Genomic DNA, 15618 nt, shown 5'->3' on the forward strand with positions numbered 1-15618 from the left:
CGTCTTATTTCTTACAATATTTTTAATACATTTGTTGATTAAAATATCCCTGTGAATTTCATTTCTTCTGTGTCTTTTTTGCCTATACATACTCTTCTGATTTACTGGACATTTTCATTCATATCCCAATGACTTCCTCAATTGAATACTTCTTCTGGTGACCCAAAAAAGTAGGGGTCATCAAAAGACAAACTTTACAATGTCCGCCATATTTAAGGTAAAACTTGGCTGTAAAGGACAGGAAAAAAATAATGACTCCAACACCCTAGGAGAAAACTCTCAGAGTGTGGGGTCATTAATTTTTGTTTTTGGAAAACAAAAACTGTTTGAAAACTTTGCCAGCCAGCCATGATGTCTGCAGTTACTACCCATCAGACTTTTCATGCATAGACAGGAACTACCATGACCGCTATCCCTGTCAATATAGCAGTACAAAATAGAGAGCTGTCGACAGGGTCCGTGGACGGTGGACAGCTCTAAATTTGTCAGACTTAGGTCCTTCAGGATGGCAGAAGTATTGTCCTCCAACATCCAGATGAAGTTAACTTGGTTCCCATGATTCTAAATCTGGACCATAGTTGTTCTTCCTTCCATCATGAGATTGAAAAGCCTCCGAATTTTTGCAGCTTTTTGTGCTACCATTAAGATACCACCCAATTGCCTTATGAGTAGTTTTTTCGGCCTTGGTAGTAGAGCAACTGTTTTTCCACCTGCTGTTACACTAGCACAGATTTACAACAAGCAATGGACTACACTTTCTAGCTTTTTTGCACATACTCTTGCCACCATCTTCCAGGTAATGGTGCAATTGAGCATAAAACTAGAAAAATGTGGAAATACAAAGTACAAGGCAGGCGCATTTTTGGTTACCACACTGAAGCTTGAGCTCGATAAATATAATTCATCTGAAGTACATTTTGCCCTTGATGTGCGCATGGTTCTGTTAATTATTAGCTTATAATTCAGATGATCCATTACTCGAAGACATTTGCCATCATGACTTTTCTCCCCATCTATTTTCCATAAACTTTGGACTGGACATTTTTTCCCAGCCCCCTGCTGAATTTCAGAAATAGATTAATAGTTCTCGGTAGAATGGCTTTTCCACAGATAATATGGTGAACAATTAAAGCTTTATGAAAAAAAGTGTATGCCTCCAAGTCCATTTAAGGACCATGAAGGAAATGTATTCACCAAGCTCTACTATTCACAACCGATTCATAAAGCAAATACACTATTTTTCAGCAGGTATCAGTTTACTGTTGTGACCTTCCTGCAATGTCACTGAAAGCCACAGCCCAATATTGTAACTTTCTTCTCTTGAGAAACAGAGACCATCACAATCACAACCGCTTCCAGGTCTATTCGATACATGCCCTTCTGTAGGTATGATACTTGTACGATTGAAGTGTTATGCCTACAGCCACACTTGCATGTCAACATTGTCCTCACGGTTTATCGGACAAGCATTTATGCTTATTCTAAAATAGACAGTTTTGATCATCAGGAGGGACTCTAACACAATCCTATTTGTATTTCACTGTTACGAACTAAAGACATAGCGGTAATTGTTGCATTTGAATTTCAGTCCTCCAACGTGGAAAATCTATTTGGATTCAAAACGATCTAATTTCGGTCATTAAGTGGCATAGTTCCCTCTTTTAAGGGTGAGTAAATACCTACCGTGGTCAATAGACGAGGAGTGCCAAAAAATTGAACTCTCTGAAGCTCTTAATACCACTGACTCCTCTGATTCCAGTGGAGTGATTTATCATTGGTTTGAAGTGATGATGCCTACCTTATTTTAGTTGTCAACATCACAATAGCATTTGATAACTTTTGTATGTACATCCACTCTGGCAGACCACACGATCTCACTCTTGCCCCTACTGTTTGCAATACACTTGGTGGTGTTGTCAATCTTGTTTATCAATAATTTTCCCAAATCATGATCATTAGTGTAAATCTGTTACAGGTGTTTCACAATAGATCTACATCTTTTTTTCTGTTGAGTGTTTTAAATAGAGGTATCTACCCTCACCCTGTCCTCAGAACAATGACAAAGAATAGCAAACGTGCCTGCTTATCTTCAAAAAACCGTCTGCACAAACCTTGGAGACACATAAAATTGGGGATGGGCACTTTATGTTAATTAATATATGGGATTGAGTACCCCTGCCATACAACATATAGATATTGCAAATCACCCATGAGTTCTGTGACTATATAGAGGAATACTTCTAACAATGGAAATAACCTCTCTTTTTATCTGTAAGTGCAGCATTGATATTCAAACAATGGTTGTTTAGTGGAATTTTCATGTTACCTGTTAAATAGAATATTGATTTTACTAGATCCTTTTGCCACCTTTGCATTTTAAAGTATACACAAAAGTGAGGAATGGAATGCTTGAATTAATCTTGGTCGAGTGAACAAGCGAGGAAGACCGCCATCCTCGCTGAGACAAACAGCTAAAAAAGTTCAACAATACTGCTTGTTCGAAGGCAGGACAAAATAAAGATTGAAAAAGAGAAGCTGTAAACATGGCAAGGATGGCTACCAATACACCCCCCATATAAATAAAAACAATTTGGAGATACGAAGTGTATAGGTGGATGAAAGGAGATCGGCTGATCTTGTGGAAAAAGCTATTGGTCCTGATGAGAACCCTATGAATTCATCCCTGGTTTCCAAACGCGTCGACCACTTTCCAACAAGTGCAGCAAAAAGAAAATTATCCCCAGTCTCGTTGTAGTTCTTTTAGAAAAACATAATAAGTGAAAACATCGTTAAGTTTAACGGGCAGTGGGTTCATTGATAATAGGCACTGTCGCTCCGGATCCCTGACGGATTTCACGTGGGGGTAGGTTTGCAGGCAGAGACCGCACACTGCTTGGGTGCCTGACTCTTCTGTGCAGGTCCCACAGGAGCAGACTGCGGGGCACTTTAGGGTTATCCTTAGGGTTGCGCCACTCAAGGCAGGACCAGTTGGCCTGCCCCACTACAGAGCTTAAGATTCAAGGTTGTATTAACAAGTTTTTAATTCACTGTGTAGTACTGAGCACTGAGGTCCTGAGGAATTGCTAGATTAGCAAGAAACATGTCGACCTAAATAGAGGGTACTAGGTATTTCGCCGCAAATACTCATGGCGTCTATCTCCCCTCCCACTATTTTAACCAAGGGAGCTAGCCACACTAATAAAGTTCTTTGTGGACTAACCCACCTTTTTTAATTCACTATCACTTTTGTCACGACTGCACATTCACCTGCCCTCTCACACGCATGCACCATATGGCTGGAACAAAAGATCTCCGCTAAAGAGCCCCTTCGCGGGTGCCCGCCAGACATTGCAGCGCCAGTCTGACGAGGAGCAGGACCCATATGATGAAGCATGACACCTAGCTTGCTGGGTGTGTGAGGGTTCTAGTTCCCAAGAGGGAAATTCCCCCTTCCTCCTTCCCTCTTAGATACATCTTTCTACACCACACATACACACAGGCCTTCTACTTAGTCCTACAGGGGAACTTTATACTTCTCTTTGTTACTGTTGGATGTATAATCATCATTTAGCGAAGTCAAACTAAGTGTTTTTATTGTATGTATTTTATTTTGGCTGCTTGTATTGTTTTTTCAGAAGTTTATCTCGTTCATGTTATACCTAGGAAATGTCCAAGATAACTGTTTTGTGTTAATTGTATAAATGTAAATGGTGCGTGTGGTTTGTATATATGATATGTGTAGATCGTTTGTTCAATTTTGATATGCAAAAAGTATAATGAAGTTGCAAAGAAATCAAATAAATAAAATACATTAAGTGAAATGTGGTGTCACATTGAGTGAGGGATGTGCCCCGTCCTTTAAGTAATGGAACAAATAGTGAACAGTATAGGCATTTTTGGTGGTGTTTATTATTAATGGGCCCAGCCTTACTGTTGAGGGGCCTAACCTTCTGTTGTCAGCTGAATTAATCTCAGCCACTGGTATTTACTCAGGCCACATTCGAATCCATCATAATTTTGCACACCATCTCACCTCACTTTTGACCCATCTATGTGCAAATCAGTCTTGGCTCTGCTCCAATGGGTCCAGTCCAACCGAGGCATGGCAGGGACAGGCCAGGTCCTCCCTGAACCGGAACACAAGCAATTTAGAATCAGTGTTGCCCTAGTTAGGGCTCATCTGCCAGGTATGGATTGGTTTCATTTCAGTGACACTGTTAACAAGACCCACATCTGGGCATACTCATCCCACTTAGGGCGACACAGTAAAGTTTGAACATTTTGGATAGTTGAATTTTGGATAGTTATCTAGATATTCCCAACAGAAAAAAAGGTAATGCTTTAGTTAAAATAAAAATAATGAATAAAAGCAATAGGAGCCATTAAGCTCCATATAATCAGTTCTGAAATGCAACGCAAATCCATTGTTTTTTTGAAGCCAAACATTTCAGCAGCTATATATCTTTCTGAACTCATATCAAACCATGTTAAGTGGATGTTTCATACACTTGAAGTTAAATGTGAGTGTCCCTCAATGGCAGGGCATTTTTTGTGTATCATTCACTACATGTGCTAGGGTCTGGCATGGAGAGTTACACAATGTGTTACCACCTGAAGCCCAGAAGGGATCCATAGAGATATGGAGAGTTCACCTCACCTGCAGGTTCTCATAGTATGCTTTATCATAGGTGAGCACTCCACACCAAGGTAGCTAGATACCTTCTTGGTGGGCTTGCCGTGAGTTCTTGATATGATTAAAAACCTTGTATGTGGATGCTTGATAAAATGCAATGTTTCATCCATCTATGATGTTTAGCTAACATGTATCAGCTTTTTGAATTGCCCAACAGGATCAATGGCGTTCTTCAAGGGTGCAATAAATCCTGCATGCTAAAACCATGCAGAGTGCTGAGGCATAAGGCTGGCAAACCTTTCCTAGGTTTTTATAGGTTGGTCTATGATTTTTGGTGAATTTTGGAACTTGGTTATGTCGAGGGGGCAGCTGTTAAGGGGTTGGGTCCTGCTGTTGCACCTAACTGGTCCTTCGTGTGTCCGATAAGCATTACAATTTAAGTCACAGACTTTTTATCTCATGACCTTCCTTTACAAACACCTGCATCATTATTACCTTCTTTCCCCCTAACAAGCAAAATATATAACTGCAGAGTGCTGTAGGGATCCTCATTGACCCTGACACTATTTAACGTGCATGTTATGCCTCTTTTGGATCTGATCAGATCGTTTGGTTTCTCCCTGGAATCATATGCCAATGATACCCAGATTGTGGTGTCCTCCTCTGATTCCTCTGATAACACTGTACTTAGACTCCATGATTGCATGTTGGCTGCAGAGGACTGGATGGACAAAAATGGTCTTACACTGAATTCCAGCAAGATAGAGGTCCTCCTTTTCGGTAAGGACACCATCTTTTGTACACCCTCCTGCTGGTCACAAAATCTAGGGACACTACCATAAAAGGTCAGAAATCTTGGCGATCTTATAGCCAACAAACTTCCCTTTCGTGACCAGGTCAATGCCACTATCTTGACCACTTCCTATACACTTAAGCTAATTAAAAAGATTCTTCCATACATTCCATCTTCTCTGCAAAGAACAGTAGTAACAAGATTAATACTGTCAAAACTAGACTACAGCAACGGGCTATATCTAAACTTACAGGTGCAGTATCTAAGCAATTTGCAGTTCCTTTAGAATGCTGCCGCTAGGCTTTTATCAAGAATCCCCACATTCCAATCAGCTAAACCAGCTCTACGGGTGCTTTGCTGACTCCTGGTGAAACAAAGAGTCAATTTCAAAACTCTGTGTATCACCTTTAGGGCTTTGCACGATCTTGGCCCAAATTACCTCAAAGATAAGTTCAAATGGTATCTGCCGAAGAGGCCCTTCCGTTCAAGTGCGGCAAAAAATATAACGATCCCAAGGTTCAGGCCTGCGCCTCTTGGGGCGGCAGAGGTTTTGCGACAGGGGCTTCAAAATTTTAGAACTCCCTGCCACTGCATATTAAATCTCAGACAAACTTGCTTTCCTTTCGCAAGTCATTGAACACATGGCTTTTTACCTATTGACTTAGCTTACATGCTCAGATTCTCAGTAGCACCTTGACGCCTCCGGGCAATTGTTCACACTTTATAAAATTGTTTAACATAACTTACCATAACATATCATATCATCTTTGTTTGAGGAAGGAAGCCTATCAGCGCTCATGAAATTTCACTGTGCTTCTTTTATCTTCTCATTGCCACCCAGTAATTTGTACACAGTTGTCAAACTCACCTACTTTGCTGCCCTAGCTCAAAAACATGACTAATAAGTACATTTTATATTAAAGAGTGCACCAGACTTTATACCAGCAATAAGTTGCTTTACCTCTTGCACTTGGAGATGACCTTTATTTGAGTGAAAGCCAAATGCGTGGTTCTCAAATGCTTCAGGTTTGGGCCACGATCCACCAAAAATGAGCATTTCGTATTTGTATCTAATACAACTCTCAAATTAAGCATCAGCAGGTCACTCTCTATGACAGTCTACCAAAATAGAAATTATCGGGTACACATGTTTTCAGCGGTGCATCCAGCACTTGTATTATTTGCATGCATTCTGTGGGAGAGTTTGCAATATCAAATGAATTCAAGTTTCTCTAGAGAGCCATACAGGAAACCTACTTCTCTATGGTTCATTGATTGGGAAAGCAGTTTAAAATGCATACTTTTCCTTAATTATTTAAAACTTTTAGGGGCATATTATCAAGCAGGGTGATAGGCAATTATCGCCGCTTTAGCGGCCGTTTTTGCCGCTAAGCGGTGATAATTCTATCGCCCTATTAGCAAGCTGTCGCTAACTGATGTTAGCGACAGCTTTTAGGCGATAGCGAGCGGCTTGGGGCACGCTTTGCATGTCAACGATGTTTATTGCTAATGACATGCAAAGTGGGCGTACCCAACCAGTTAGCGACTGAAAGCAGTCGCTAACGTCGCTATCGCCTATTAGCAAGGCAGCCGTAACGATGGAAATATTTGTGCTATGCGCGAATATCTCCAAATACTAACACCTGCCCAGACCAGTTCTTAGCCATGTTATCCAATGGGAGGTGGATAACATTGCTAAGAGCATTTCGTCGCTAATGCGTGAATATCGCTGTATTCTCAGCGATATTCACGCATTTGGCCGCTATCGATGGATATTTTAGCACAATGGAGAAAAACATTGCATGTTTTCTCTGCTAACATTTCCAGCGATAAAAAAATTGTCGCTAAGCCTGTTTAGCGATAATTATCGCTACTTTTTGGTAATATGCCCCTTAATTTTTAAAATGTAGACCCACAGATAAGCATGGGCGTAAAATCCGCTCCGATCTCGTATTTTTCGGATTTTCGGCAAATTAGCAATCCGCGAACTCTCGCGAATTTGTCGAAAATCCGTGAATTCGCTCGCGGCGGATTTTTTGCTTGGTTGCGGCGCGCGGCGTGGTGCACGGCGTTCACTTTCCGTCATTAAGCGTTTGCCGAGTTGTTTTTCTCGATCATATTTTGCGAGTGCCGCGCCATTTTGGATCTTGCTGCGTGATCCCGCGGGAGTTTGGCGCCTGCGAATACATAATCGCGGCTTGCCACCTTGCACAGCACACCTCGCGAGAGTTCGCAATTGCGAACATGTAGTTGCGGCGGAAAGGAACAATCTCGCACTCGCGAAATAGAGATTTTGCAATTCTGCACAAGAAAATCACCAGCAAACAGGATAAACCTTCAGAAAATTATGATTTTTATCAGAATCACTCCTCAGGTTGACATTTGCATGGCCTTTTTTTTTGCAAGGAGTCCATTTTTGGGGGGGGAGGAAGGAAGTGCCCCACAGTCTCCAACTTCCTGTTCCTGTCCAGCAGGCTCCTCCCAGTGCTTTGTCCATCTCCTGGTCACTTTCATTTGGATCTGGAGCTGGAAGGATTACTTTTTGTGGGTGCTGCTGGATATTTGGATTTGAGGCCTTTTTGACTTTCTTTGGATCACTTTTGGATTAGAAATCACCTTTCACAAGTAAGTTTGTTTGGGGCATTACAGTTGCTGCAACTACAATTTTGGAACTTTTTCAGAACATTAAATAATTTATATTGTGGGTAGCCACAGTATCCAGTAGGACCAGGGTTGGTTATGGGTGCATGATACAACTGTTTTGTTGAATTTAAACACCATTGAAGCCATGGATGGGCTGGGATTGTGCTGATTTTTGTTGTTTTTGTCGTTTTTTTGGGGCTGCTGGTGGGGCCCTTTGCCCAGGGGTGGTGAGTGTTGCATGGGCCTAGTCTTTCTGTGGGGTGTCTTCTTGAATTTAAACATCATTGAGGCCATGGATGGGCTGGGATTGTGCTTATTTTATTGTTTTTTGTTGTTTTTTTGGGGCTGCTGGTGTGGCCTTTTGCCCAGCGGTGGTGGTGCATGGACTGAGTGCGCTTGTGGTGTGGTCTCACTCTCTTTAATGTAAACATCATGGATGGCATTGGATTGTGGTGATTTCTGGCTGGTTTTCTGTTTTTTTGGGGTGTACTGTTGATGTGGACTGGCCATGTGGGTGGTGGTGGTGGCCATCTTGAGTGCTGGCTGGTACAGGCAACATGTGCTTGGGGTGCAAGGGGCCATTTTGAAGAGAGGCAGTGTCTGAGGCCTGCACTTATTTTGCCTACCTTTCATCCATTATGCCCAGGGGTAGTGAGTGTTGCATGGGCCTAGTGTTTCTGAGGGTTGTCTTCTTGAATTTCAACACCATTGAGGCCATGGAGGGGCTGGGATTGTGCTGTTTTTTGTTGTTTTTGTCGTTTTTTTGGGGCTGCTGGTGTGGCCTTTTGCCCAGGGGTAGTGGTGCATGGACTGAGTGTGCCTGTAGTGTGGTCTCACTCTCTTTAATGTAAACATCCTGGATGGCATTGGATTGTGGTGATTGTTGGCTGTTTTTCTGTTTTTTTGGGGTGTACTGTTGATGTGGACTGGCTTGGGGTGTAAGGGGCCATTTTGAAGAGAGGCAGTGTCTGAGGCCTGCACTTATTTTGCCTACTTTTCATCCATTATGCCCAGGGGTAGTGGGTGTTGCATGGGCCTAGTCTTTCTGTGGGGTGTCTTCTTGAATTTAAACACCATTGAGGCCATGGATGGGCTGGGATTGTGCTGAATTTTGTCGTTTTTGTCGTTTTTTGGGGCTGCTGGTGGGGCCCTTTGACCAGGGGCGGTGAGTGTTGCATGGGCCTAGTCTTTCTGTGGGGTGTCCTCTTGAATTTAAACACCATTGAGGCCATGGATGGGCTGGGATTGTGCTTTTTTTTGTCGTTTTTTTGGGGCTGCTGGTGTGGCCTTTTGCCAAGGGGTAGTGATGCATGGACTGAGTGTGCCTGTGGGGTCTCACTCTCTTTAATGTAAACATCCTGGATGGCATTGGATTGTGGTGATTTTTGGCTGTTTTTCTGTTTTTTTGGGGTGTACTGTTGATGTGGACTGGCCATGTGGGTGGTGGTGGTGGCCATCTTGAGTGCTGGCTGGTACAGGCAACATGTGCTTGGGGTGCAAGGGGCCATTTTGAAGAGAGGCAGTGTCTGAGGCCTGCACTTATTTTGCCTACCTTTCATCCATTATGCCCAGGGGTAGTGAGTGTTGCATGGGCCTAGTGTTTCTGAGGGGTGTCTTCTTGAATTTCAACACCATTGAGGCCATGGATGGGTTGGGATTGTGCTGTTTTTTGTTGTTTTTGTCGTTTGTTTGGGGCTGCTGGTGTGGCCTTTTGCCCAGGGGTAGTGGTGCATGGACTGAGTGTGCCTGTAGTGTGGTCTCACTCTCTTTAATGTAAACATCCTGGATGGCATTGGATTGTGGTGATTTGTGGCTGGTTTTCTGTTTTTTTGGGGTGTACTGTTGATGTGGACTGGCTTGGGGTGTAAGGGGCCATTTTGAAGAGAGGCAGTGTCTGAGGCCTGCACTTATTTTGCATACTTTTCATCCATTATGCCCAGGGGTAGTGAGTGTTGCATACTTGCATGGCCCTAGTCTTTCTGTGGGGTGTCTTCAATGTAAACATCATGGATGGCATGGGATTGTGCTGATTTTTCTGTGTTTTGTCGATTTTTTGGGGTGTATAACTGAACTGATGTTCCTCTGTCTTCCATTGCTTTTAGGTGCACAAGACTCAAGAGAACCACCAGTGCCAGGAAGAAGTCCTGCAGCGGTGTGTGTGTGCAGCATAACGTCACGCGACGTCACGTCTGGACACAGACAACTCTGCAACTCGTGCAACTGCTGCCTGCTGTTCTGACCTGCTCTGAAGAAGATGGCCCCAAAAAAAGTTACCCGTAGCTCCTCTAGCAAGAAAGGTGCCAGTAAGGAGCAGAAGAAGCAAGTTACCAAGGAGACTGGTGTGCCGCCTGCCCCTTTTTTTAGGAGTAAAAAAAAAAGTATGCCTGCAGCGGGATCAGCTGGGGACCAAGCTGGCAGCAGCACCCCCGCTCCATTGGGCTCAGTGCCACCACCACCACCACGCCAACTTAAGTCCAAGCCCTTGAGTGCTGCAGAGGCAGCCAGTATAGTTCTTCAATCACCATCGACCAGTGATGTTGGCTCATCGCAAGAAAGCAGCAGCAATGTCCCTCAATCAACACAGGTTGTTGTAGCTCATCTGACGAGTGTTGAACAACCACAGCCGCAACAACAATCACATGTGCAAGTACAAGCCCAAGTACATGTGGAAGGAGATGCGCAAGCAGAGGTGCATGGAGGGTCACAAGTGCCTACAATAGTTGTTCCTCCCGAAGTAGGGGCACATCAGGAAATCGACAATCAAGGCGAGGTATCATTTGAGGAAGACAATCCTCCTGATGATCATTCATTGTCTTCCACACCCCTAGCAAGGAAGAGATCAAGGGTGGTGTCTACATCTTCTTCAAGCACACCTCCTTCTGATGATACGGATCAAAATTGGGAACCAGCACCACTGCCGTCTGAGAGTGAGGCACACCATGATCTGACAAAGGTAGTTAAGCGTAAAAGGAAGCTCGTCCAAAGTCTCAGACTTATGGAGTGTGATGATGAGGCTCAACAAGAAGTGGCGGATACTGCTGCTGATGAAGACTCTGACAACAACGACCCAGTCATCATAAAGGTCACTGCAGCCCCAGCGGGCATGCAGCAAACAGACATTTTGACCCTAGCCCGAAAAGCTGCTGAGCGTGATGATGATGATGTTGTCGACGAGGAGGCAGTGGAAACACCACCACAATCATTGGAGTTAAGTAGTACACCAACTCGTACCGCTTCCATATTTCTTTCTGGCAAGAAGGGACCTCCATCCACTTCGACCTTAATTAGTGGCGGTGAAAGTGCACAACGTACAAAAGTTGGGCAATCCAGATCCTCCACTTCATCTGGCATTAGCAGCATGACCACCACCACCAGTATCGCCGCCTCCTCCAGGCCCCACAGACACTTCAAGTCCCCAGTTTGGGACTTCTTTTCTGTTTGCCCAAAAAGGGAAAAGTTCGCCATTTGTACCCTTTGTAAGGTTGCAGTTAGTCGTGGTAAGTCAGGTACCAACTATGGTACCGGAGGCCAGAGAGGTCATCTTGAGAGACAGCACACTGTCAAATGGTTTGCGCACCTAGATGCGATCAAGGAAGCCCGAATTGGAAGTCAAGAAAACGTTGTTTTGCATCTGATGATGACGAGGAGGAAGAAGACGTGTCAAACACTTCACTTACACCCAGTACCCCTGTCAGCAGCACACCCAATGTGAGACACACTAAGAGTGTTGGAGCGAGTGAGACACCAACGCGCAAAAGTTCACCAGCGAGCATAATTGGGTCAAGGAAGTCATTATCATCCCGTAAATGCTTGGTCCAGGGCAACATTAGAACCATGTTTTCTTCAGACGCGCCATATGAACGCAACCACCCACTGACACGTCTGTATAACACTAAGCTGGCTAAAATGCTAGCTGTGGACCTTCTCCCTTTTTCTTTTGTAGAAGCGGTAGGTTTTCTAGAATTAGTGGCAACGCTCTGCCCTAAATGGAAGGTTCCTAGCCGGTTCTATTTTGCCAGAGTTGCGGTTCCAGCACTACATGAAGATGTGCTGGAGGCGATTGGGGCAGCTTTGCAGAAGAGTGCTGTTCACACTATACATCTGACAACAGACATGTGGACCAGTGGCGCAGGTGCTGATTGCATGTGCATCACTGCACACTGGGTCTCTTTTTCAGGTGTTAAAGCAAAGCTAAACGCAGGTGTTGACCCGGACCAAGTTTTTAAAGCTGCTCGGAAACATGCAACACTAGCCATGTTTGGCTTGGAGAAAAGTCACACAGCAGAAAACATTTTGGACGAGTTTAACAAAAAGGTCTTTCACTGGCTGGCCCCAAAAAAACGCCAGATTGGTTATGTTTCCACGGATAATGGCGCCAATGTAGTTAAGGCCATGGATCTGGGTCACTATTTCAGAGTGCCGTGTTTGGCGCACTGTATCAACCTGGTAGTTCAAAAATTCTTGAGTGATACAGACAGTACAGCGTTCGAGGTAATGGCCACCTGCCGCAAAATGTGCAACCATTTCAGCCATTCTTTTAAGGCCCGGAAGCATCTGAGGAGCCTGCTACTTCAACGTCGAATGCCAGTGAAAGCACTCATCCAGGAGGAGGTTGAGCAACACGTTGGAACTCAACCTTCTACATGCTTGAGCGTCTGTATGAGCAGTATACGGTACTCGATCACTATTTCTTAACAGAGGGTACAGCTCAGAAGGACCTGCGGATGGGTGCGGCGCAATGGGACATAGTTAAAAGCCTGACAGACATGCTTCGTCCTTTTGAGTTTTTCACGCGTGCAGTCAGCCAGGAGGACTGTAATTTGGGAAAAGCTATCCCATTGTTGTGCATGCTGGAGCACCAACTGAAGGCGGTGTCTTCTGAGTTTGAAAAAGATGAAAAAAAAAAAAGTCCCTTTTATTTTGTCGGAGAAATTATTAGAGCGCCTGCGTGGTGATAAACGTCTTAAAAAGATCAAGTCAGAACAGCATTACATTTGTGCTACTATTCTGGATCCACGCTACAAAAAGGCGCTGGCAGGCCAAGCATTCTTTCCTTTTGCAGATGAAGATGTTCAAAACTAGCCTGGTCAGCCAAGAGGTTTGAAAAAGAACGGCAGGATATTGAAGGAGAAGGCAGTACATCAGCATCAGCATCAGCAGGCCATCCCCAGTCAAAAAAATCCACTTCTGCACCTGTGGCTGTGACCTCTCAGCCGTTAAAGACACCGGCAACCGGATCATCTGCACCACACACAACAGTAACAATGGCTGCTGTAGAGGATTGGCTAACTTTGCTTGGGTATGGTTCTCGAAAAAATGTCACAGGCACAGCAAAAAGTAAGCAAAGTGGAGGAACCGTTGCTGACCTTGAGTCGATGGTGCAGGACTATCTGAATGACTCAACAGAGGTCTTTCTTAATGATGAGCCATTGCAGTATTGGCATGGGAAAAAACAATTGTGCCCACAGCTCTCCAACCTGGCTATAAACTATTTGTCTTGCCCACTCGCAAGTGTGTCTTCTGAACGTGTTTTCAGTGCTGCTGGTGGCATTGTAACTCCCAAACGGAGCCGCCTCTCACCCAAAAATGTGGAGCGGCTGACAATGATCAAGATGAATCAGCACCTCATACCACCAGATTACAAAGTACGAGAAAGCACGCCGCATGAAGACGAGGAGGACGGCAAGGTAGATGAGGGGATTTGTTCTCTGTTCGGTGACACCGACCTCATCCTGCCTGAATTCGCAGAGTATGATGACGAAATCTTCCTCTTATTCCCTGACACCGAGCCCAGAAAATGAGACAATGAATCAATAACTTTCTTTTTCGTCCTTATTCACTTTTATTCCTGTGTGTCTGTCTTTCTTTGTTTTGCACAGTTAATTTAATTCAAACTTTAATCACCTAATCCCAAAAACAAGCCCATCAGCAGAACTGTCTTCACTTGTTTGCTTATTGATTTGAAGGTGCCGCAGTCTACATTCCTCAGGTTCACAAGTTCTGAAGAACATGCTCCTCTATCCTCCTCCTCCAGACTCCGATTTCCCTCAAAGCAGAGGGCTGGATTACTCCCAATGAAGAAAGACTCAGCACTTGTGGGGGTGTTCTACTTCTTTGCGGGTGAGTTGACGGCTCTGGGCCCATTGCTGTGAAGCTCTAATAACGGATAAAAGTGTTTTGGACCAAATATGAGGCGGAAATTTCTTGCCGTTTTTGCTGACTTGCTTGCCTTTGAGGTGCTCTTTGGCGGGGTTCCGGGTGTTTGTGGGTGAGTTTTGGGGTCTGGGAGCACTGCTGCAACAGTCTAATGTTGATTGCATTTGCTTTTCAGGAAATCCATGGTGGAAAACAGGAGTTATGATGATGACCTAGCTGCACAGCGCGTTTGGACCGAAGGCCGAGAGATATTGTAAGTATGAGAATTTAGCTTTTTTGCTGTTTGGGGGTGTGGTCGCGTGCTTTTTTGCGGGTGGGTTGGCGGGTCTTGGGGCATTCCTGGGAAGGTCTAATACCGGATAGAAGTGTTTTGGACTAAATCCATAAGGAAAAGCCTTTTTTTCGCTATTTCTTCTGACATCTTGCTCAATGTAGCGTTTTGGGGGGCTTCCTGGTGTTTGTGGGTGGGTTGCGGGGTCTCTGTCGAAGCACTGCTGCGACAGTCTAATCTTGATTGCATTTGCTTTTCAGGAAATCCGTGGTGGAAAACAGTAGTTATGATGATGACCTAGCTGCACAGCGCGTTAGGACCGAAGGCCGAGAGATATTGTAAGTATGAGAATTTTGCTTTTTTGCTGTTTGGGGGTGTGGTCGCGTGCTTTTTTGAGGGTGGGTTGGCGGGTCTTGGGGCATTCCTGGGAAGGTCTAATACCGGATAGAAGTGTTTTGGACAAAATCCATAAGGAAAAGCCTTTTTTTTGCTATTTCTTCTGACATCTTGCTCAATGTAGCGTTTTGGGGGGCTTCCTGGTGTTTGTGGGTGGGTTGCGGGGTCTCTGTCGAAGCACTGCTGCGACAGTCTAATCTTGATTGCATTTGCTTTTCAGGAAATCCGTGGTGGAAAACAGGAGTTATGATGATGACCTAGCTGCACAGCGCGTTTGGACCGAAGTCTGAGAGATATTGTAAGTATGAGATTTAGCTTTTTTGCTGTTTGGGGGTGTGGTCGCGTGCTTTTTTGCGGGTGGGTTGGCGGGTCTTGGGGCATTCCTGGGAAGGTCTAATACCGGATAGAAGTGTTTTGGACAAAATCCATAAGGCAAAACCTTTTGTCACTTTTTGTAACTTAGGGTTCGTTAGGGTTAGCCCTAGCAGCAGGATTGCATGTGTTTCGGGGTGTTCTATTGCAACTCAGTTCTGGGGTTTTAGAGCACTCTTGGAGCGATGCTGGCTATGGATACTTTTGCTTGCTTGCAAGTGGTTTGAATAAAATCCACGGTGGGTAAGGGTGTATTTGGGCCTACTTTTACTTTTAAAGTACGTTTTGTCATCATTTTTCTGCTAGGCCTCGTTTTTTGAGATCTGATTGGGGGTCTTCTACATTTGCGACTGG

At 44.4% G+C, this 15618-nt stretch overlaps 2 protein-coding genes across 5 annotated transcripts in view; one reads left to right on the forward strand and one right to left on the reverse strand.

Moving 5' to 3' along the window:
* The window catches only part of ACSBG1 (acyl-CoA synthetase bubblegum family member 1), a 722575-nt gene that overhangs the window by 688165 nt on the left and 18792 nt on the right, over positions 1-15618 (reverse strand). Inside the window, exon 1 of one of the 4 annotated variants that reach the window (XM_078685210.1) lies at positions 4034-4112. The exons of the other annotated variants lie outside the window; for them this stretch is intronic. The gene's annotated coding sequence lies outside the window, so the exon portion shown is untranslated. Of the gene's footprint in view, positions 1-4033; positions 4113-15618 lie in introns of those variants that run through there. 4 annotated transcript variants of the gene reach the window in all.
* Positions 1-15618, forward strand: part of LOC144826655 (uncharacterized) — a 152055-nt gene that overhangs the window by 31720 nt on the left and 104717 nt on the right. The gene's annotated exons all lie outside the window — the stretch shown is intronic.

This window comes from Lissotriton helveticus, chromosome 3_2 (genome assembly GCF_964261635.1).
Source record: "Lissotriton helveticus chromosome 3_2, aLisHel1.1, whole genome shotgun sequence".
Lineage (NCBI taxonomy): Eukaryota > Metazoa > Chordata > Amphibia > Caudata > Salamandridae > Lissotriton > Lissotriton helveticus.